Source organism: Rhinatrema bivittatum, chromosome 9, assembly GCF_901001135.1.
Source record: "Rhinatrema bivittatum chromosome 9, aRhiBiv1.1, whole genome shotgun sequence".
Lineage (NCBI taxonomy): Eukaryota > Metazoa > Chordata > Amphibia > Gymnophiona > Rhinatrematidae > Rhinatrema > Rhinatrema bivittatum.
Window position 1 is genome coordinate 79,074,581 of NC_042623.1, and position 21,317 is coordinate 79,095,897.

The window sequence follows — 21,317 nt, forward strand, 5'->3', positions numbered from 1 at the left end:
CTCTCCGGGAAGAAATACTTCCTGACATTGGTTCTGAGTCTTCCTCCCTGGAGTTTCAAATCGTGAGCCCTGGTTCTGCTGATTTTTTTGCAACGGAAAAGGTTTGTCGTTGTCTTTGGATCATTAAAACCTTTCAAGTATCTGAAAATCTGTATCATATCACCCTTGCTCCTCCTTTCCTCCAGGGTGTACATATTTAGATTCTTCAATCTCTCCTCATAAGTCATTCTATGAAGACCTTCCACCTTTTTGGTCACCCTTCTCTGGACCGCCTCCATCCTGTCTCTGTCCCTTTGGAGATACGGTCTCCAGAACTGAACACAGTACTCCAGGTGAGGCCTCACCAAGGACCTGTACAAGGGGATAATCACTTCCCTTTTCTTACTCGATATTTCTCTCTCTATGCAGCCCAGAATTCTTCTGGCTTTAGCTATCGCCTTGTCACATTGTTTCGCCGACTTCAGATCATTAGACACTATCACCCCAAGGTTTCTCTCCTGCTCCGTGCACTTCAGCCCTTCTCCCCCCCATCTTTGGCTATACTCTCCCATATTCTTGTCTTTAACTTTGTGGATGTCTTTTGTCCAAAGTGTACATGGTAATTGTCACACACCTTCCTTGCAAGCAGATCCTTTTCTTCATCTGAAAAGTGTGCCTCCCTCTTCCGCCTTTTCTCCTCCACATTACTGGGACCAGCCTGCTGTGGCTTCCTACCTCCCTGGCCATTATTCCCTCTCCCAATTCCATCTCCCCCCACACCATACTCTATCTCCTCCACCCACCTTGTTTTCCCTGCACTCCCACCCCCAGCTGCAACCCTCAAACACTTGCACAACCCTCTCCTCCTACCCAATCTGCCCTCCCTGAATACACTCATCTGAGACAGATGCCACACTCCTCCTATCCATCCTTTCCCCAGTTTTCCACCTGTCATGCACACTACTTTCTCAAAAATTTCCAATCCGCTCTTTCTTGCCTAGAGGATGAAGACACAGACAGAGAGCAAGACTATATCAAAACAATGCTCTGCCAAGCTCCAATCTCAGACAATAGAAAAGGGGATAGGGAAATAGTAATGAATAAACAATTATTTATTTATTTATTTATTTAAAAATGTTTATATACCGCTTTTACAATTCGGAGGAATTAATCAAAATGGTTCACAACCAAACATACATAATAAATAAACTTAACAAATTAAAACAAATTAAAACTAACAATTAAAATAATAACACAATAAACATTCAAGACCTGCGGTTTTTTAAACAATAAAATTACAGACGGAAGTGAATGAAAAGAATTGTTTCATTATGGTCTCTTAAAAGACCTGCCATTATCACTGCCACGTGGTTTGAATTAGCACCCATTAATATATTTGTCATGTTTTCTGCAGCCCACAGTTATTAAAAATATATGCATTCCTATTTCAGGATCATAATTTCACTAAAAAGGGAGACCCGGTTGCTTACCACATTTGCTTTATGCTTGGGCCTGTGCGGATGCAGCTGCTTATTACATAGCGCCTTACCGCACATATGTACATGCGGATTTATGTGAGCAAATCATACGCATAATTTTTTTTTACATCCCGCGGAGGCGCCAGTGTCAACTGCGCACGGTGATTAAAAACCGCACTCGCAACTAGCGCCTGTTTTGCCACGGGTCTTATTACATTGGTCCCAGTGTGAACCCTCATACCTTGGAGTGCTGCTGTACTGATCCATATCAAAACCCCAGGCAGGTATCACACCGACAGATGCAAAGCACAAATATAGAACAAACTCAAGTAAAGCGGGGAGAGAGTGGGTAACAGGTATACAGTTTCAAAAATGCACGCGCACACTTGCACTTGTGGATGGAAAAAGAGCTTAGAGAGCAGATGGCAGAAGCATTTTTGGCACTGATCATGGCATAAGAATGAAGGTGTGGCAGAAGAAGCATCTTTGGCTCCAATCGAGATCCAGGAGCAGGGGGAGGGGGAGGGGGAGAATGCATTGGGGCCTAACAGGAGAGTGAAAGGGTTGAGGAAGAGGGAAAGGAAGAAGAATATAGAGAGCAAAATGGTTGGAGGGGGAGAGAGGCGGACAGTGAGAGGGGCACAAAGGCTGGAAGAATGGGATGTACCTGGATAGTATGGGGTAAGGGTTGTGGGGGGAATAGCTGTGGTGTAATATGTGATAGAGGAGAAAAATAAACTAATCTGTATTGGGCTGAGGTGGGGAGGGGTACGTGCACCCACCAGGGAAGACATGTACTCCTCCTGTATTCCTGCCACCACCAATCTACGCCTCTACTTCCAGAACAAATTATTGGTGAGAATATTTCAAACCCAGAGAAGTCAACCCTGGTGGAATTTTAGAATTCCAGTGTGTAAAGTATATATATATATAGATAGATAGATAGATAGAGAGAGAGAGAGAGAGAACCTAAGATTCAAACCTATTTCCAGTACAGCATTTACGTGTAAGTGGAACTGCACAGTTTATAAAATACTGCGAATTTCTGTTCCAAAAGTACATGCATATGTTTCAGTACACGCAAATATTTCCAATGCGAGAAAATCCATAGTTTATCTATCTACTTTATAGATATGCATGCATATATTTTAGACACATAAAAAATATAACATGCACATGCAATAACCCCAATTCACTATAGAAACAAAGTCTCTATGGAAAAATTTTTGTCTGAGGTAGTAGTCGTTATAAATACACTACGGTCTGATGGCGGACACTCGTTGAAGCTCAACACATATCATTGGCCCCATGAAGAAGGTACACAGCCGAAAAACAGACCGTGTCTGGCAGTCCTACATACAGCCTCTTTAAGCGCTGGGTTAAGATGTGTTTCCTCCATAAAGCTAAGTAGCTTTTTCATTCAAAAGAATTTGATAAAGAAAAAAAATATAAAAAAAATTTATTGTATCACAAAGGAGAAGTTCACCATGTAATCACTATGCAAGCATTTAACCACTATGCAAGGCAAATTTAAAAAGTTGTAATATCATCCTCTACTGACCTATGATTATAAAGAATGGCTGAGTCCATATATGCAATTGTGCATTCACGATGATGCCCAGTATGAAGTTATTTAAATATTAGTTTTGCATTAATATAAATTTTGATGGCAGAGGTGTGTTAGTCATTTCATTTTTGTTAGTATTTATAACCCCAATTCATCACTGAGGTAGATATTTTATAAAATATGCTCATATACCATTTTGAAAATACTTGTGCAAGTACTTGAATCACCAGTTTGCTGATACCTCCAGCATTTCATCCTTCTCCAGTCACCTAGTCCTTCTAGCACTTCACCTGAACTCCCACCAAGTTCACCAAGACCTTCCACCCAAAATTTGCAGAGAGACAAGTCCGATTTCACTTCAAGTCAGGTGTAAAAGTGTACAAATGCATATATGTGTACAAATAAGTTCGGTAATATATACGTGTAGGGGATACTTTGTTCCTTTACCACTATATTTTCCTTTTTCCATCTTTGGAGAGATGTTTTGGGCATTTTTGGATCATCCCTAAAATATTTCCCTGCCTTGGGTGCTGGGATTGATGAGGCACCCCTTATACAACCTGGGCTGAGCATGTGTAATGTGTTTTGGGAGCAGGAGGAGTATTTTCTAGTAGATCCCAGTAGGTCCCATAGCCTGCAGAATTGGGAAGAACAAGGACAATAGTCTTGCTAGAGCCATCACGGATCTGGAAGATACTGCCTTGAACGAGCAGAGAAGAAATAGGCCGATGCAATTTCAGTGCGTGTTGAAGGGGTGCTCATGATTGAGTGCCCGCCCCTTAACGCGTGCCGATCTACCTCTCCGGGGTGCCCAATGCAAAAGGACTGTCGCAGTAAAAAGGAGGTACTAGGGTAAATTTGTATGTTACTAGTGCCTCCTTGGCAGCGGGTGTCTGGGAGAGGTGGCTGACAGCCACTTAGAAAAAGAGACCCCCGAAGCAGGCGCTAATTTTGGAGGAACCCAGGCTGTGCACAAGTTAGGAAAAGGGACTCTCGTTAATTGAACATCCTTTTTCCTAACCTGGTCGCTAGCACCCTTTATTTTTCTTTTAAATTTTTTTTTTTGGGATATTATAATTTTGTAGGGGAATAGATAATAGCCTCATCAACATGCATTTGCATGTGATGAGCGCTATTACCCATGCGCATTTTGGACATGCTAACCCCCATTTTGCATCAGGGGTTATGGACACGCGTCCAAAACACATGTCCAATTGCAAGTTGAGCTGGGCACTGCAGCCAGTGCACAGTATTGCAGCGGCCTGAATGAGTTTTGCTCTTTGAGAAAATTGGTTTTCTTTGTGACCTACTTCTAGCTCAGGAGGACAAACACCCTTGCCTGAGGGAATTGGCATAGGGTGCTACTTTGCCTTGTGTCCGGGAAGGTGGGGACTGTAATTGCCAAAAGTAAGAACTGTTTTGGAAAAGTTTTTCTTTATTCTTGGATGGAAGGAAGTCTTTTTTTTAATTATTATTTAGATTTTTATTGTGTCAAGATAAATAAAACAGCAATGTAACAATAAGTATTTTTAGAGCACAAAGAGAAGTCTTAGCACAAGACAATTTTACCCCCGTAAAAAGAAACCCCTCTAACCCCCTCATCAGATTACAATGCAATCAAACTGCAAATGTACAGAACGTGAGTGAGAGATCATCTTTACAGGGAAATAAAGCAGAGTTCAATAATCAAAATAATAACAGAACAAACAAATGACCAGCTCATGAATAATATATTCTCAAACATAGCTCGATGAAACTCAGCACTGGAATACTCCATCAGCCTTTTCATCTTAGTGTAAATGTCTCCCATGCCCAAATAGGGTCTATATATTACTAATTTTATGAATTAGTAAGCCGTAATTTTACCCAAATTATGCATTTTATATAATCTATGAATGATATCCATCTTAGAGGGGTCTATAAGATTTTTCCAACCAGAAGCTATCTCGCATCTAGCAGCTAGAAATATCTGTTGTGAAATTAAAAATAAATACTGATCAAGCTGGGGGACAGGTATATTTAAGAGAGCAAATTTAGGTAAAGGAGACAAGTCAATATTTAGAATATCATGTAGCACTGAATAAATTGTGACCCAAAATTCTGTTATGATAGGACAAGACCAACAAATGTGAAAAAAGATCCAACCATGCCACAGCCCCTCTGATATTTATCATCAAAGTGTGAATATGCACCATGCAATTTCTTGAGCATGAAAACCATCTCTATAGTACTTTATAACCATTTTCAAGAATAGATGTTGAAATGGAAGCTTTACTTGTATATAGAAAGGACCTACCCTATTCATCCTCAGTTAGCCTTTTTCCTAAATCCCTTTCCCAAAGCTGGATATGTGATGTGGAGGTCGGCAGATCCTTATTTAACAGATTATATATCTTTGCAATAAGCTCCTTTGAAGTTATCAGATATATTGCAATATCACTCAAAGTTTTGCTTTTAGTCAAATCCTCTTTAATATTTGTCATCCTTAAAAAGTGATGAATTTGAGAATACAGAAAATAATTTTTTGCTTCAGGTATCAACTTTCCTTTTAAATCTTCACAGCTCTGCATTTCAGTCCCTCCCAAAAATGTTCCATACATATCTCCTGATCAAACCAGCTTTGATTTTGCCAAGGCTAAACCTGGTTAAAAAATCAGTGTTATGATATAGGGCAGAACTAAAGTGGAAGTCTTTTTACCACCACCTTGGAGAAGATTGTTTCAATCGTTCCTGTCACTAGCAAGGGACATTAACTCAAAGCTGGAGACAGAGAGAGAGAGCGAGAGAGAAGAGACTAAGGCACTTGGAGATTTCATTCCATCTGCATCAAGACATTTTTATTATGTATTTGTGTGATTTTTCTGTTTCATTTTTTGTCAAGTTTTTATAAGTTACAGTAACAAGTGTTTTCCCTACTCTTTCTGAATTGGAGGGCCAGCCGGTTGAGATCTACAGGAGTACCAGTGCGAGAAAGATCGAGTGGAGCTTGTGAGACTGGAGAGACTGCAGTGATCCACACCCTATGCCGGTGGAACCCCGGCCTTCCAGTGATCAACATTCAATGTGTATACAGCAGGAAGAATTAGCAGTCCGGAATGTTAATATTGGCCTTGGGAAAATTGTGGTCTCTATACTCTGGACATTAACCAAAGAGGGGGATACATATGCATTTATCTCTCTTACAAACTAGCAACTAAACACGCATACTTTTGATCCCTGCCCTGGAACACCCCTAGCCCTCAGTAAGATGTATTTGTGATATGAAGCATATTCTTGACATTTATAAAATAGTATATATGTGAGAACATAAATATTTATTTATTTAAAAGTTTTTATATACTGCTAATAAAATTAGTAACAATCCATCTAGGTGGTTCGCAATGATACACACATAATGAATTAAACTAAAAACAATATGACAAAGTAGATACAAGATAAAATATAAAATAATATGATATTAAAAGACAACTATTTGGATAAACATTGGATAAAACATTTCATTAATAAATTAGTAGAGAGAGTGGTTAAAAAGTTACACAATATTGTAAGTGGCAGAACAAAGATGAGTTTTTAAAGATTTTTAAAAAATTTTTGTGTTCGATATAAGTCTGATCTCTTCTGCAGGGAGTTCCAAAGAGTTGAACAGGTGATTGAAAAGGCTCGTTTGTGGGTTATGTCAAGTCTTGCAATTTTTATTGTCGGAACCTCAAGGATGCATTTGTCCATTGATCAAAGTTAGCGAGTAGATTTATAGATCCTTTGCATAGTGCAGAGCCATATTGATGATGGATTGTAGAATGATTGTGAATTATGGTGAGTATTTTGTATTTGATTCAATATGAAATTGGTAACCAGTGGAGATGTTGAAGAGTTGGAGTAATGTGGTCTTTAAGTGATAAATTGTGTAGTAGAAGTGCCGTAAAGTTTTGAGTAAGTTGAAGTGGATGGGTTGTTGAAGCTGGTAGGCTTAGAAATAGTGAATTGCACTAGTTGAGACTGGATAGGATCAATGCTTGGGTCATAGATTTTAAGTCAGATGGAAACCGAAATGGTTTAAGTTTTCTTGACATCTGTAATTTAAAATAGTATTTTTTTTTACCAAAGTGGAGTCAATAATTGTGCCTACGCTTTTGGCACAGGTTGTTATTGGAATTACATGTCCAAAGGTGAAATTGTCTGGGGGCTGATGTATCGAATCTGGAATTGTTGATAAGATCAGTTCTATTTTTGAAGCATTCATTTTTAATCTGTTATGAGATAACCATGTTTTATGGATTTTAGATATAGTTGTAGTAAGGAAAAATGTTTTTTTCCCCCCAGGAGTCTATAAATGGAACTATGAATTGGATGTCATCAGTGTAGATCTTAAAGTTTAAATTAAGTCCTGATAGAAGATGACATAACGGTAGTAAGTAAATGTTAAAGAGAATTGCTGAAAGCGAAGAACCTTGGGGGGACACCTGAATTGATAGCGTACCAGTCAAAATGAGAGTTGCCAAGAGTTATTCTTTGAGGACGATCTGATATAAAAGAGTTAAACCACTGAAGAGCCGAAACGGAAATATCTATCTGTTTGAGGTTTAGTAAGAGAATTTCGTGATTTAGGGTATTGAATGCTGCTGAGATGTCTATTAAAACCATGATATAATCTGTATTGGAATCAAATCTTCTAAGGATTGTGTCAAATGAAGAAATAAGCAAGGATTCTGTACTGTGTCCTATCCTAAAACCTTGTTGATTGTTGTGCAGAATGTTGTGATCTTGTATGTAATCAGAAAGTTGTCGAAGTACTACAGATTGTAGAGATTACTTACCTGATAATCTCGTTTTCCTTAGTGTATGCAGATGGACTCAAAACAAGTGGGTATAGTGTGCTCGTGCTAGCAGTTGGGAGACGGATCTGACGTCAGCACGGGGTACATATACCCCCACAGGAAGTGCAGCAACTCAGTAATCTTCCTTGCAAAAGCTTTATGGATATATGTGACTGACCGATCAATTAAATGAACAGGATAACCCTGACCGATTGATAGTAGCTGGAGACCGCCAGTGTTCTCAACCGGAAGGCGTCGACACCCAGCAGGGTGGATGCCCTATATAAGAAAGCATGGCTTACCGTGAGTCGGTGCATCCCCATGTATACCGGCAGCCGGGCGGGATGCTGAGACCATCTGTATACACTAAGGAAAAGGAGATTATCAGGTAAGTAATCTCAACATTTCCTAGTGTGTAGCAGATGGACTCAAAACAAGTGGGATGTACAAAAGCTACTCCCGGACTGGGTGGGAGGCTGCCCGAGGTCCGTTTAGGATTGCCCTCGCAAATGCTGTGTCCTCCCTGGCCTGGACGTCCAGACGATAGAATCTGGAGAAGGTATGGAGGGAGGACCACGTTGCTGCTTTACATATCTCTGCCGGCGACAGCATCCTAGTTTCTGCCCAGGAGGCCGCTTGCGCTCTGGTAGTGTGAGCCTTGACCCGTAGAGGTGGTGGTTTTCCCGCTTCTACGTAGGCCGCCTTGATAACTTCTTTGATTCAGCGGGCGATGGTTGCTCGTGAGGTCGCTTCCCCTTGCTTCTTCCCGCTGTGAAGGACGAACAGGTGGTCCGTCTTTCGTACTGCTTCCGACATTTCCAGGTATCTGGACAGCAGCCTGCCGATGTCGAGATGGCGCAGTATTCGACCTTCTTCCGACTTCTTCAAACCTTCCGTGGTTGGCAAGGATATGGTTTGGTTAAGGTGGAAGTGTGAGACTACTCTGGGTAAGAAGGAAGGAACCGTGAGAAGATGGATAGCCTCTGGAGTGATTCTGAGAAACGGATCACGGCAGGACAGCACTTGTAGCTCTGAGATGCGGTGTGCTGAGCATACGGCCAGCAGGAACACCATCTTCAAGGTTAACAAACAGAGGGACAGGCCTCGAAGGGGTCTGAAGGCGGGTCCCGCTAGAAATTCCAAAACTAGGTTAAGGTTCCACAGGGGCACTGGCCACTTCAGTGGCGGGCGAATGTGTTTGACTCCTTTCAGGAAAAGAGAAACGTCTGGGTGTGTGGCAATGCTGTTGCCTTCACTCCTGGGACCGTAGCAGGATAGCGCTGCCACCTGAACCTTGATGGAATTGAGAGACAGACCCTTCTGAAGTCCATCTTGCAGGAAATCCAAAATGATAGGGATTTTAGCGGCATGTGGATTGGTGCTGTGAGTGTCGCACCAGGCTTCAAATACCCTCCAGATCCTTATGTATGTTAGTGATGTGGAGAATTTGCGTGCTCGGAGGAGTGTATCTATTACCGGCCCTGAGTATCCCCTTTTCTTCAGTCTAGCCCTTTCAATGGCCAGACCGTAAGAGAGAATTGAGCTGGATCCTCGTGGAGGATGGGACCTTGCCGCAGCAGGTCCCTGTGTGGAGGCAGGGGTAGTGGATTCCCTGCCAGCAGTCTTCTCATGTCTGCGTACCAGGGTCTTCTTGGCCAGTACGGGGCCACTAGAAGAACTAGGCCTCTGTGCCGCTGAATCTTGTGTATAATGGCACCCAGCAGGGGCCATGGAGGAAAAGCATATAACAGGATCCCCTGAGGCCATGGCTGTACTAGAGCGTCAATCTCGTCTGCGACTGAAGTATCTGGGTACTTGAGCATTGGACCTGTCTGCTAGTAGGTCCATGCCCGGAGTCCCCCACTGATCCACAATCATCTGGAAAGCTGTGGGCGACAGCTGCCATTCCCCCGGGTTTAGGCTTTCTCTGCTGAGGAAGTCTGCCGTGGTGTTGTCCTTCCCGGCGATGTGGACGGCGGAGATGTCCTGAAGATTCGCCTCCGCTCAAGCCATCAGGGGGGCTATTTCTAAGGATACCTGTCGACTTCTGGTTCCGCCCTGTCGGTTGATGTATGCCACCGTGGTGGCGTTGTCCGACATCACTCTGACTGCTCTGTTTCGAAGTCTGCGGGCAAATTGCAGGCAGGCTAACCTGACCGCCCGTGCCTCTAGTCGGTTGATGTTCCACCCCGACTCTTCTCTGTTCCACCGCCCCTGGGCGGTTAGCTCTTCGCAGTGTGCTCCCCAGCCGCTCAGGCTAGCATCTGTAGTGAGCAGGGTCCAGGTTGGGGAGGACATCCTTGACCCCCGGTTCATGTGGCCGGGCTGCAGCCACCACCGTAACTGATTCCGTACTCTGGCCGGTAGAGGTAGATGCACGGTGTAGTGCTGTAATCGTGGGCACCACCGAGATAGGAGGGCATGCTGTAACGGTCTCATATGGGCCCGTGCCCATGGTATCACTTCCAGAGTGGAGGCCATTAGGCCGAGGACCTGTAGGTAATCCGAAGCTGTGGGCCGAGTGGTGCTCAGTAGATACTGCAAGCGATCCCGGAGTTTCGATTTCCTCTTGGAGGTCAGGCTGATCATGTCTTCCTGGGTGTCGAATCGGACACCTAGGTATTCCAGCGACTGCGAAAGCTGTAAGGAACTCTTGCGTATGTTGACTACCCATCCTAGGCTTTCCAGAAGAGATATAACTCTGTTGGTTGCCTGGTGGCTCTCCTCCGGTGACTTCGCCCTGATCAGCCAATCGTCTAGGTAGGGATGGACGAGAATGCCTTCCTTCCTGAGTGACGCCGCCACTACTACTATTACCTTGGTAAAGGTCCGTGGCGCAGTGGCCAACCCGAAGGGTAGAGCCCGGAACTGAAAGTGCTGATCCAGGACTTTGAAGCGTAAGTAGCACTGGTGATCCTGATGAATTGGGATATGCAAATAGGCCTCAGAGATCCAGGGATGTGAGATACTCCCCTGGCTGTATTGCACTCCGGACCGACTGCAGAGTTTCCATGTGAAATCCTGGGACCCGTAAGTGCCGGTTGACTGACTTGAGGTCCAGGACGGGTCTGAAGGTGCCCCCCTTCTTGGGGACAATGAAATAAATGGAGTAATGCCCATAATTTGTGTCCCATGCAGGCACTGGGATTATGGCTTTTAGGGACAGGAGTCTCTCCAAGGTAGCTGCCAGCGCCGCCCTCTTGAGGGGCGGACAAGGCGATTCCACAAACTTGTCCGGAGGGAGATGAAGGAAGTGTAGAGATGCAAGCCTTTTCTCTTTTGGTTGGCAAGCCACGAAGGAGCTGAAAGGCCTACATCAGCACATCTCGGCTGAATCTGTTTATATAAACATTCTCAGTATTTTGTTTATCTCGTTCTGAACAGACACAGAGTCTGCATTTCTTAAGCTCTTGTTTTTACAGACTTTACTCTTAGTACAAATAACCTTTAGCCCTAGATACAGTATGCTTGCTTGACACAGAAATCGGCACAGCATGAGAGATTGTAGCCATAGCAACGTAGGCATGCACGCAGACAACATGTACCAGCACATAGGACGTATTAACCGATCATATACTGTATAGTAGATGCTGTGGAATTCTGTAACTCGATAAAATAAAAACAACATCCTCAGACGGGGATCAGAGGATGATGGCCCCATAAGAATCCTGTTTGATGTGTCTCTCCTTTCCCTGCGTCTCCTGTGTCACTACATCTGGTGACCCCGAGCCGTGAAAGACCCCTACTCACTCGAGCTGGAAAAGCTTAGGTGCACCTCTTCAGCAAAACTCGCTCCCACAGTTGTAAGTATTTTTTCAGCGAGTTTGCTCCCACATTCGTGACTATGGGGGGACAACAGTCAGCTCAGCAGACGTGTCACGCACAAGAGCTGGCGCAAATAGTAAGAAATCATTTCTTGATTAACAAAGGAGAGGCTATTAATGTCAGACTAGGAGATATAAAAAATCCATTGAAAGAAATAAACAGATGTCCTTGGTATCCAAAAGCTTGTTCTTTTGAAATAAAGAATTGGGTTAACTTAGGGAATGCTTTGCACACATCCCCGTGTGCCTCACTACAACATCTCTTACTTTGGCAAAAATGCACAGAAGCCATAGAATATCTAGAGCCACAAATCAAAGAACTTGAAATCAAAGAAACTAACTTTCCTCCACCTCCCCCTCCAACCCCCTCATCATCGACTTGTCCAGATGAATTACCATCTCAAAACACCGCTCCCAATAATCATTTATGTGGTGCGGTCTGCATGGAGTTTCAACAAGAACAGGTGAAAGGAAATCTCACAGGGGAGGAATTATTAGAGGGGCTTCAAGCATTTCCCATCACGGAGATACCTAATGTCCAGGATGAGATTCAGTATCAGTGGTTAGCACTGCCTTACACTATTTTAACAGAAACAGACATTCATTCCACCTATTCTCGTGAGCTGTTAGAGGGAATTGCGAAAGGCTATAAATTAATTCCCCAAGATTGGAAAGATCTGGCACATATCCCTGATCAACTTTATGGGGTGGGACAATTTGCAACGCTGGAACAGCCAGCAGTGGGGAACGCCTGCTACAGCCTTTCCAGCGTTCCATTGCTGTGTCACTAAAGCCTTTAAGCAGGTTCCTGATTCAGGTACAGCCACAAAATCATTTACAATGACTCATCAGGCAGCTACAGAATCCTACATACAATTTATAGAACGGCTGCAAAAAGCTATTCAGCGTCAGGTAGACAGCCCAGAGGCGAGCGCTGAACTCCTAAAGAAATTAGCCTTTGAAAATGCAAATGCAGATTGTAGGAAAACTCTGCAATCCATAGTCAGTAAACTAGACATGCTCCAGGCTTGCATAGACATTGACACTCATGCCTTTATGGACACACTGGCAGCCGACTTGCACACAGGTCAATTTCAAAAGGTAAAAGGGACGTGTTTCAATTGCAAACAACCTGGTCATTTTGAACAGCAATGCAATGCCCCGGGAAGGGAAGCATACCAAGGCACTGATTCTTGCCTGCAGAGAGACGCGGGATGAGCGACATTACCCCGCCCTTAGGAATGCCATTATATCGGCAGCAGGAAAAAACTAGAAGCAGAATGTATTACAGAGCAGAAAGTAACTCCCAGGAAAACTATCTTTCCTGAAATTCTTTTTCTGACTTTTTCTTTGCTTTACTATCATAAAGAGTATTATTGAGAAGTATAAAGACTGCAAGTGTTTTCTATAGTAAATTAAGATTAACTGCCAGCCTTCTTTGAATTCTCTGTAAGCGTACAGTCCACAGATGATTTGAACTCTCTGCAAAAAGCAGGTAATGATTCCTTTGAAATCTCAGAGTATCGCAGTGCTCTGAAAATGAACATAATATTTTCAAGTTGATAATGCAGTATATTAGTCTCTAAATTTCAAGTGTTTTACAGCATTTTAAAGCTAGTTTGATAATGTTTAACATCCCAAGAATGGCTTTCATATTAATTTGTGAAGTATTTCTACATGAATGAAGTGTGTGGACAGAACGGAATGTGTTTACAAGCTGGTATGAGAACTGAAGTTTTTTCAGCTTCAGTTCTACAACAATTGCAGCAGTTTATTCAGCATACAAAGACAGGAAAATCTCTAACATACTATTTGCATTATTTTATAATAACACATGAAAACATAAGATGACTACAGGATCAGATTCCCAAGTGGCCGTATCAGTCCTACGCTCCCGTCCTCCTTGGGAGACAGGACTCAGAATTTAACCCTTGCATAAGCTATAGCACAAGGAAGCCTTTCTCTTATAGAAGTAAAAGATTTTCTTTTTCAAATTGTCCAGCATACTTAATGAATGTTTAATCAGAAGTGATACTAATTTGTTTGCCATGTTTAGATTTAATTTCTGAATGTTTTTTGAACGAAGTGAATATTTGGCAGAATTTTGCAATGAAATAATTTTTTTTACTTTTTCTACTTTCTTCCTACTGTTTTGCTTTCTGCCCTGTACTATGACATTGTAAGAACAATTAGATTTAATTTCAGGCATTGTTTGATATTGGAAAAAGTACTTACTAGTGTTTAAAAGTTTAGAACTTGAAAATGCTAAATCAGTTAAAGGGTTAACAGCAGAAGATCAGAGAGAAGGGGGGGGGGTTGAACTAATGTGGGTGAATGCTGAGTGCTTTCTCTAGTCAGCTGAAGAAAAAAAAAGTTTTGTTTTGTTTAAACACAGCAGGCAGTTTATGTAGGTTTAAAACATGAAGCAAATGATGCAATTCAATAATTGAGATACTTATTTTATATGCATGTGTAATCTGTCCTTTATTTTTTTCTCTCTCATTTCTCTTTCGCAGAATGATAGTTGGCTTTCAGCTTGCATTGCAAGTGTACATAATTTGCATTTTTACTGCAATATTTATTTTAGGACAGAGTAGGTTAAGATAGAATCTGTTTCCAAGAGACCAGCAAATCCTTGCTAGTTTCTGGTTGACGCTATCTAGTTATGTTATCATTTGCTGGTACATTTTTTTTGTATAAGGATTTGTAGTTTAAGTAAGTTAATGTTACACGGTACCGATTTTTAAGTTTCTCTCCCTAATTTCTGTATGTGTTATCTGATTATCAAGCGCATGCGATATTTCTTTCTCATAACGCATACTTAATACCTTTTCTTCCTGAATTATCTCCTGCTCCAAACCTCTTTTGCCCTCAACCTTCAATGCTACTTTCAAACTTCTTTAATACTGAGCTGAGGTTACTGAAAGTTACAAGCAGTATTAAGTATTAGTTTTTTTTCTTTTCAAAGGTTCTCCGTTCATCTTACGGGAGGCAATTAAGAGTTAACAACAAGAAAGAAAGAGTGAGAGCGGGGGGGCTAATGTGGGCAGAACAGCGTTTCTCAAGCAAAAAATTAGGTTTCGTTTGGTTTAAACAGAGGAGAAAACTCGATTCAATGAATTAATCCTTTAAATTTAGAAACAGATTCCTGAAGAAGTTAAAGATATTGAGAATAATATAGCCATAATTTAGCAAGAAAGTTTAATTTTGTTTACAGTGAATAAAAAAAATCTGTGTCTTGCCAGTATAGGAAGTGCGGAGTTGAAAAGGTTTTTTTAAAAAGAAGTTTTGTTTATTTAAATAGAGCGTCGTTATTGGAAGTTGTTTAAAAGGTGTGCGTTTGTGAATAAGACAGAGTTGTGAATGGTAATTATGGGAGAAAAGACAGAGAATTGAGATTGTTTTGATAGTACAGAGAGACATTGAAAAAAGTTATGATTCCTATTCTTTGACAAGCAATCACTGTTAGGGGTTGCTACATTTAATGCAACCCCTCCCCCAAGCTTTTATTTCCTGCAAATCCAAATTGATTTTATTAAATTGTATAGTAGAATTAATTCTAATTTTTTCCTGTGTGCCAGATTTAAATATTTTCCAGATTGACAGCCTTCCCGCCATGAGAGATGTGAAGATGAACACTTTGTAGCTTATTTTCTTTTTCATTTTAAACAGAATTCTGATTTTTGTTTTCTACTGGATCGATCCAAAAATTTTTTTTCACATTTTCCAAATTTTTTTTAAACATTTTTCATATATTTTTTTTACACATCTTTTGATTTTTGATCTTTGATCTAATTTTATTTCTGATACATCTTGATATGAATTTTGAGCTCCAATTATGTGTTATTTGTTGTCTGTTTGATGTTAAGAAGATGAATATTTGTAGGATGGATAAATATGTGTCAGTCTTGTGTAACATATGTTTAATGTAATGTCTGAAATACTTGTTGTTTGTAGTTCAGCCTATTGCAATTGACTTTTCCTTCACATGATTAATTTGAATTTATGCTATTTTACTATATTAGGAACACATACCACATTTAGGCCTCGATGAATGAAAAATTGATACACCTTGCTGAAAGATTAACTACAACATTTATGGCCACACATTTTCTAACCACTTTTTGGTTTAATTTTTTTGTTCAAAAATATGTGTTCATTGTTTGTCTTCTGTCTTTTGTGCTATGTGTATGTCCTGACACCTGAACATGCTGTGAGTGATATATATGTTTTTATGTAATTGTCTATATACTTAGTTGTTTCTTCATGTGTTTTTAATAATAAACGGGTCTATCCTGTAAAGTGCGGCCGCGTTTACCCTGCTCCTAAGCCGCTTTTTACTCACTTTCCGGCCGCGTTAGCCCTTCCTGCGATCCCAAATCCCCTTTAACCCACTCCTACCGCGTCCTAAATTCCCCGGGCAACCCCTTCCGCCCGTGGCATGTATACTGCATGCAAATGAGCGAATTAGCTATTCCCTAGCATCCCGTAACCCGCGCCCCGACTATCGCTAGTTTTCCCTGCCGTTTTGTCGCGCGTTTAACCTGCAAACTTACCGCCTACCCTGACCCCTGCGGTAGAGGCAGGGGTCAGGGTAGGTGGCAAGCTTTCCCCCAGCCCCCGCTCACCTGCCCCGGCCGCGATCATGGGTGCCGGTCTCCGTGGCAGCCCCAGTCCTCTCCCCTGCTCCCGAAGCCAAAAAAAAAAAAAAAAAGCGAAAAAAACGTTGCAGCCCCCCTCCGATGTCCAGACTGGGGCTGCCACGGAGACTGCAACGGCGAAGCAAAAAAAAAACCAAAGCAATTTTGTTTTTTTTTTTCCAAAAGCGACAATTTTGGTTTTTTTCCAAAAGTGACTTACTTTTGGGATCTGTCAAGATCCCAAAAGTAAGTCGCTTTTGGACGCCTGCACAACTTACTTTTTTGCAGCCATCAGCAGGAACACGATCATAGCTCCTCCCGACAAAGACGAAGATGGCCGCCTGCACGGGGGAAAGCGTGCAATTGGCCGCTGAAGACGTGACGTCACGACGTTTGGTGTCACGGGATGTGACGCCACGTCTTGAGCGGCCAATTGTACGCTTTCCCCCGTGCAGGCGGCAATCTTCGTCTTTGTCGGGAGGAGCTACGATCGTGTTCCTGCTGATGGCTGCAAAAAAGTAAGTTGTGCAGGCGTCCAAAAGCAACTTACTTTTGGGATCTGTCAAGATCCCAAAAGTAAGTCGCTTTTGGAAAAAAACCAAAATTGTCGCTTTTGGAAAAAAAAAAACAAAATTGCTTTTGGTTTTTTTTTTGCTTCGCCGCTGTCAGTGTCTCCCCTACTCCGGTAGAGAAGACACTGACAGCGGCGAAGCAAAAAAAAAAAAAAGCTTTGGTTTTTTTTTGCTTCGCCGCTGTCAGTGTCTCCCCTGCTCCGGGAGTAGGGGAGACACTGACAGCGGCGAAGCAAAAAAAAAAAAAAAAGCAAAAAAACCAAAAGCAAGAAGTAAGTCGCTTCGCCGCTTCCCTCCTCCCGGAGCAAGGCTGCTTTTCGCGCCCTGCTCCGGGAGGAGGGAAGAGTGAAGCGGCGAAGCGACTTACTTTTTGCTTTTGGTTTTTTCGCTTTTTATCTCTTCTCCCCTCCTCCCGGAGCAAGGCTGCTTTTCGCGCCCTGCTTCGGGAGGAGGGGAGGGGGGGACTGGCAGTCCCGACTTCCTGGTATCTGTCATTTCAAATGACATTTGAAATGACAGATACCAGCGTGGCGTGAAGCCTTAGGCCCGCGCACCCAGGATTCTGTATAGGCGCTCTATCCAGTAAAATGGGTTGCGTGGGCCTAAGGCTTCACGGACGCGGTTTACATTTAAATAAAATTAGTGTTCAGGATCGAGCGGTAAGTGAGCTGCACTGTGCGTGCGGCAACCGCGGGTGCCGCAGGCACTAATGCAGCTCTTCCTACCGCTCGGTACTGGATAGACCTGAAAGTGGGAAAACATTATATAAGATTAGTATAGTAGAGTTATAGCCATGATGAAATCTTCTCATTAATTAATTTGCATTTGATTGAATACACCATTGATTTTCAGAAATCATCCCTTCAAGCATTTTCCATGCCTTTGCCACAGAGGACATCCTGCAGCCATCATTAGGAACTGCACTGTTGATACTTTTTGCTTAATTTTCTCTTTGCGTTTGTTTTGCTCTAGATGCGTTTCCCTTGCTTAGATGAGAACCTGTTATCCCTCTGACACTACAATCAGCCCTCCAAAGGTTGCACACACCAACTTTACATTGCCCACATTAGGAGCCACTTACATGCTAATGCTATCTGGCAAATGGATGTTACTCACTATCCTCCTTTTGCCCCTTGGAAATTTTTACATGTAACCATTGACACTTTCTCGCATTTTCTATGGGTCACCCCCCAAAAAAGGGGAGGCCACCAAGCATGTTATTACTCACTGTATAAGAACCTTTTCAGTCATGGGATTGCCTTCTGTTTTAAAAACTGATAATGGCCCTGCTTATAGCAGCCATTCCTTCACTGATTTTTGTCAACATTGGAACATCAAACACATATTTGGCATCCCTTACCACTCCACTCACTGACAGGCTATCGTGGAGTAAGACAGCCTTTGACAAACACAAACTAAAAGCAGGAATTGCCCCTAGTACTGTTTACCTTAAATCATTTAAACATATCATATTCCAATCAGGCCACAGCTGTGGACAATCATTTTGGGAACAGGATTAGCAATCCATAACCATCAGTTTTGTATAGAATGTTATCTAACTCTGTTTAGCATGGCCCTGTCCCCTTGTTATCATGGGGAAGAGGATATGCTATTGTGCTTGCCCCCTCAGGTCCAGTCTGGGTTCCGAGTTGTTGCGCTAAGCCGTGGAAAGATGGCGAAGCACCAAGGACTGCAGAATCTGATTCCAAACTTCTCCCTGTGTCTTCACAACCCCCAATCCACACAGCTCCTGGAACAGCAGGGACTTGAAAAAACTCCAGAGAACCTTTTGCCTGCTGCAGAGAACATTTTGCTTGAACGCCAATTCATTGACAATTGTGTTGTGCATCTTCTTATTCTGCATTCTCCCTCCTGCCATGGCAATGTCTGAACAAGAACTATTGGCAATCCAATATGTACATTACCGATGCACAGACTTTATCACAACTATTGAACCAAACAGATTGCTGGGTTTGCATGAACATGCCAACCCATTCCAGAGAAGGACTATTGATGCATGCAGTTCTTTTTAACCTATCAGGATGGACTACTTACCCGTGGACTTACAGAACGGTCTTTATAAATTCACCAGTCAATTACACAGTAATGCATTTGGATAGTAGGGTACAAGAGAATGCTGCTTTTTGTTGGGAATATACTAATGACAGTATCACAGGGCTCAGGATAGGGAAATACCCATATTGCAATCACACATTCATCCTGCACCACAACATGTCCAGAATACACTCCTTCCTTAATGTAACCATAACTGAACACATGCACAATTTCATAACATCTGACTTGGCAGGTCTCAGAAAGACAATTCTCATTGTATTACTTTGTATTGTTATTTTAATATGTTGCTGTATTCATTGCTTACCCAATTTTGCTAACATACTTTTACCTAATTCACTACGTAAGGATTTCCTTTAAATTTAAAAAGAAAAGGTGAGATGTAGAGATGCAAGCCTTTTCTCTTTTGGTTGGCAAGCCACGAAGGAGCTGAAAGGCCTACATCAGCACATCTCGGCTGAATCTGTTTATATAAACATTCTCAGTATTTTGTTTATCTCGTTCTGAACAGACACAGAGTCTGCATTTCTTAAGCTCTTGTTTTTACAGACTTTACTCTTAGTACAAATAACCTTTAGCCCTAGATACAGTATGCTTGCTTGACACAGAAACCGGCACAGCATGAGAGATTGTAGCCATAGCAACGTAGGCATGCACGCAGACAACATGTACCAGCACGTAGGACGTATTAACCAATCATATACTGTATAGTAGATGCTGTGGAATTCTCTAACTCGATATAATAAAAACAACATCCTCAGACGGGGATCAGAGGATGATGGCCCCATAAGAATCCTGTTTGACGTGTCTCTCCTTTCCCTGTGTCTCCTGCATCGCTACAGGAAGTCCAGGTAATACCCTTCCCGGACAATGGCGAGGACCCACTGGTCCGAAGTAATCTCGACCCACCTACGGTAAAATAGGGTTAGCCTGCCCCCTATGGCTTCTTCCCCCCGATGGGTCGGCTGATTCTCATTGTGGGGTGCGGCCGGGACCCAACCCTAAGCCGGTTCCCCTCTTGGTCTGCCTGGTCTGAAAAGACTGGTTCCTGGTCTGGGAACGAGGTGCTTGGTAGCGAGCCCTGTAAGGATTGAAGCGTTGAGAGAGCTTCTGTCTCTGGATGGTCTAGGAAAAGGGCACTGGGTACTCCTTGACTTGTCTTCTGGTAGACGGGGTAATGGAGATGCGCCCCATTTATTAGCCAGTTTCTCGAGGTCGCTGCTGAACAGGAGGGATCCCTTAAAGGGCATTCTTGTAAGGTGAGTCTTGGAGGAGGAGTCGGCCGACCAATTCTGTAGCCAGAAGTGTCTTCTGGCTGCCACTGAGGATGACACTCCCTTGGCTGCTGTACGAACTAAGTCGGAGGCAGCGCCAGTGAGGAACGAGAGGGCTGATTCCATTTCTTCTCCCGGGGTGTTGTTCCTGCTTGTGATAAGCAGGAGCGCGTCACCACGGTGCAGGTCGCAATTCGTAGGGACATGGCTGCCACCTCAAAGGCTTGTTTCAAAATGGCGTCCATGCGCCGGTCATGTGCCTCCTTGAAGGCCGCCCCTCCCTCTACCGGAATGGGGGTGCGCTTCACAATTGCGCTAACTATGGCGTCTACCATCGGGCACGCCAGCAGCTCCTTGGTTGCCGGATCTAGGGGGTACATGCTAGACAAAGCCCGACTCCCTTTGAATGAAGCCTCCGGCGCATTCCACTCCAGATTGATTAACTGCTGAGCTGCTTGCAGAAGGGGAAAATGGGGAGCCGTTTGACGCAGGCCCTCTAGCAGGGGGTTCATTCTAGGTTCCCCTGGGGTGCCCTGGCCCGGGATAGCCAGCTCCGACAGGCATTGAGAGACAAGGTCTGGAAGATCCTCCCTAGGAAAGAAGCGTCTCATGGTTCGATACGGTTCTATCCCCGAGGGAAGTTCTCCCTCCTCGGGGGGTTCGCCATCTTCCTCGGAGTAATCCGAGTCCCCATAAGTGGGGCTTCCGGGTGGTGGGTGGCTATGCAAAGGTCTTGAGGGTCCCGGGGCAGGGTCATCCGGTACGTATGGGTCCGGTCGGGGATCAGACTGCATCTTGACGAAGGCATGAATCCCCTTGGACAATTCCACCCAGGAGAGCGAAGCAGGTTCTAGCCGTAGGGGCACCAGGTCTGTGGGGACCCCTGGCTGCTCACCGCGGCCTGCTAGGTTCGGGGTGTTCCCTGAGGAACTGGCAGTCAAACTGGGCTGAGACTGGCCCTGGCCGGGAACTCCCAGGGTCTCCTCACATTGGGCACATAGGGAGTCTGCTTCCTCGCTCTGTGTGGCTCTGAGGTGGCATGCTGAGCAGAGGCCTAGAGCACTTATGCCTGATTCTGGAGGTGCCGGCCCTGCGG

General features: G+C 43.3%; 1 protein-coding gene across 6 annotated transcripts in view; it reads right to left on the reverse strand.

The window, feature by feature from the left end:
- The window catches only part of TTLL8 (tubulin tyrosine ligase like 8), a 545,909-nt gene that overhangs the window by 335,220 nt on the left and 189,372 nt on the right, over positions 1–21,317 (reverse strand). The window lies entirely within an intron of this gene.